This window comes from Delphinus delphis, chromosome 19 (genome assembly GCF_949987515.2).
Source record: "Delphinus delphis chromosome 19, mDelDel1.2, whole genome shotgun sequence".
In the NCBI taxonomy this organism is placed as follows: Eukaryota; Metazoa; Chordata; class Mammalia; order Artiodactyla; family Delphinidae; genus Delphinus; species Delphinus delphis.
Window position 1 is genome coordinate 44,441,190 of NC_082701.1, and position 3,888 is coordinate 44,445,077.

Below are 3,888 nucleotides of genomic sequence, written 5' to 3' on the forward strand. Positions count from 1 at the left end.
TCAGGGCTCACTCAGTATATCTGAGCGCGTCTCGCAAGCGCACTGGTTAACCGAGCGATTCTGCGAGATTGGCACCGCACCCCAGCAATCAGGAGCCACGCTGTGCCTCTGGCCCCGCCCCTAGCCCAAATCCTCTTTCCTTCCCCTTAGCCACTGCCTGCTGGCCAACGCCACTTACCCTATGCAACCTTACAGGGCCGGGCCTTCAACGTCAGCACTATGGCTCTCTCTTCTGTCGCTTTCTCTCCTTCACTGCGCAGTCTGCGAACAGCACTTTCTACACTTCTCGCCCGCAAGCTAGCTCATGTTGAGGGCAGCAGATTCCACTGGCGATTCCAGTGGCTCTGGGAGCCATCTGTTGGTTTTGCATCTCCTAGAATCTATTGGCTTTTTTTTTTCTTTCTAAATCCTTTTCCGGGTAACCAGAGGGGAAGCTCAATTCCCTTAACCCTGAGACCACTAAAGGGGCAATACAAAAAGAGGAAATAAATACATTTTTAAAAACACAAGAGCTTCGCAATCCAGTAGATCATTTTGTATTCTGGATTCATTTTGCTTTGTATTCATATGCTAATCTCTTCCTTTCCACGAAGGGATTATAGGATTCCACAATGGGGTATCTGTGTAATTTTCTAAAAGAGCACAAAGGGTTTAAATCATTGTTTCTTTGTAGTTGGAGGCAAGGGAGAGTGGGAGGAATGAAAATCTAAAATCTACACTGAAGTAGGTTTTTTTGTTTTGTTTTGTTTTGTTTTAACGCTGCAGGTGAGGTCAACTGTGGAACTAAGAAGGGTTTTAGAATGTGAAGAGTTTCAAGAGAGAAAGAGGGTGAAAGAGCACTTTAAAAGTTAAGTTAAAAAATTTTTTTTGCATATATGGAAAATATTGGAATTTAAAGAAATGCTCGGTTGCATTTTCTAATATTGATTTAACTTATCCTGCATTATCACATCACAGCCTGATTTTTAAATGTTTAGTCAGGTCAGTGGTTACTCAGGAAGGAAGAAAACGGTTGTGATGGGGGCACGGGGGTGCACTCTGATAATATTTTATTTCTTGACCTAGTTGGTGATTACACATATATTTGCTGTATAATTATTTCTTAAACTGAATATGTATGTATGTATAATACATTTTTCTCAATGTATGTTATACACTGGATTTTTTTAAATTTACCATAAAATATATAAGATTTACTATTTTACTCCTTTTTAAGTATGCAGTCCGGTGTCAGTAAGCACACACACTGTTATGCAACCATCATCACTGTCCATCTCCAGAACTTTTCATCATCAGAAAATGAAACTCTGTACCCATTAAACAATAACTCCCTGTTCCTTCCTCTCCCCCATGCCCTGGTAACCGTTATTTTATTTTCTATCTCTATGATACCTCATATAAGTGGAATCATACAATATTTGTCCTTTTGTGTCTGGCTTATTTCACTTAGCGTAATGTCTTCAAGGTTCATCCATGCTGTGGTATGTATCAATATCAGAATTTCCTTCCTTTTTAAGGCTGAATAATATTCCATTGTATGCATATGCCACATTTTGTTTTTCCATTCATTCAGCAATGGACATGTGGATTGCTTCCTCAGTGTATATTTTACAATTTTTAAAAGTGGCTTGAATTCCTACAGCAGGACAATGTTAAAGGAACAAGAAGCTTAAAAGAAAAAGTTTGTGCTTTGAAATCAATGAATATCAGCACAAAAGCATAATTAAAAGGTAAAAGTCTTTTTCCAAGAGCAAATGTCACTGAATTCAGACAACCATGTCCAGACTTGACTTGTTCTTTATAGTGAGGATTTGCGTTGCCTTGCGGAATTTTAAAGAAGGACCCCTTTGGGTGGTGGGGGAGTAAATTTACCCCATTTTGAGAGCTAAAACCCTAATAATAACACGTTGTGACAGATAAGTCCTTGCTGTTGAATAGTATTGCACCACTTTCCCATCTATTAAAGAAATAAAAGTGTTTATGGAATTTAGGATTATATTGATAGGGCTTTATATTCTTTTGCTGACTTGGGACGTTTGGTTGAAAATCAAGAATCCCTGAGTCATAACTTCTCTTTCTACATTTTCCACATTATAGTTGCAGGCAAACCAAAAGCACTCACTCCGAGTTTCTGACTTTTCAAACCTTGGCCTGCCTTAGTTTCTTCACACACAGTCATATGAAGTTTAGGAAACTAAGCCTTGCTCTCAGATGCTCTAGTTACTATGAATGTCGCTGTAGTAGTATGTAGTAGTATGGAGAAAGACTTGTGATATAATGTAGGAAAAAAATGCAGACTATCAAATTATATGTACAGTAAGATCATAATCTTATAAAAACATGAATCTTTATTTACTTATTTATTTATTTTGGCCGCGCCGCGCGGCTTGTGGGAATAACTATGGAACGACAACAGTAGAATGTGTATCTTTTCTTCCTCCTGATTTTTCTCAAATAGTTTTATGTAAAACATATTTTGAGATTTGCCATGTATTTGAAAATAATAATGCCATAATACCAACCCCCCTTGAAAAGAGAATAATTGGGGGACTTCCCTGGTGGTCCAGTGGCTAAGACTGTGCTCTCAATGCAGGGGCTCTGGGGTCGATCCCTGGTCAGGGAACTAGATTCCACATACTACAACTAAGAGTTTGCATGCCGCAACTAAAGATCCCACGTGCTGCAACTAAGACCCAGCGCAGCCAAATAAATAATTAAATTTAAAAAAAAGAGAATAATTGGGTCTACTTATTTCAAGCATTTTTATATTTTAAATGAAGCCTGCATTAAGGAAAAAAACACAACAAGAAAATATAGCATAAGTCTGGAGAAATTATGGGTGCTATTTTTTTTCTTTTCTCTATTCTCCAAATGTTGTGTTATGTAGTTACTACTTTTCATAATAACATTATTTATTTTTTGCGGTACGCGGGCCTCTCACTGTTGTGGCCTCTCCCGTTGCGGAGCACAGGCTCCGGACGCGCAGGCTCAGCGGCCATGGCTCACGGGCCCAGCCGCTCCGCGGCATGTGGGTTCTTCCCAGACCGGGGCACGAACCCGTGTCCCCTGCATTGGCAGGCGGACTCTCAACCACTGCACCACCAGGGAAGCCCCATAATAACATTATTTTTAAAAATTAAAATAATAAAAAATTGAATCTGCACAATCCTTAAAACTCATTTTACACCATATTTTACCTACAGTCAATGTACAAAGTTGTAATGGAGAGACAGGAGGTTCCCATATAAGGTAGGCTAATGTTTTAACTATCACTGTAATCATAATACCTAATCTTTATGGAGCATTTATGATGTGTCAGTAACTGTACCAACTATTTTATCTTTGTTTTCATTTGCAATTCTTTAAGATAGATATTAAGCCCATTCTACAGATGAGGAATTTGAGACCTGAAGAAGTTAAGAGACTTGCTTATAATTTAAAAGCCACCAAGTTTATGGTGGGGCCTGAAGTAGATTCCAGGTCAGCTGGATAGAAAGAATTTTTAACACTGTCAAAGTGTGATGTACATTTCTAAAATTTTAGTAAACCTCTAAAAAACATTCAAGCTGTATCATAACTACCATGAAGGTGGTATCTGGTTACCAACAGAGGCATATGTACTATGCAGCTAATGAAGGTTCAGGGCCACTCAATGCACAGGCCCCTCCAAGCCCTGGAGGGGCCCTAGAAATGGTCTCTTGAAAGAGATAGATATTTTTTCACTGTTTTGTAAAAAAATTTTTTAAGTAACATATTTTTGTAATTTTTCCTTAATGAGGGCCTCCCTGCAAAACCTGGATTCACCCCTGTTAATAGTCATTTTTAACAGTCATTTGGGAATCTGACTCAGAAGTGTTGTAACTTCAATAGGTCCTTTAAAAGGTTCTG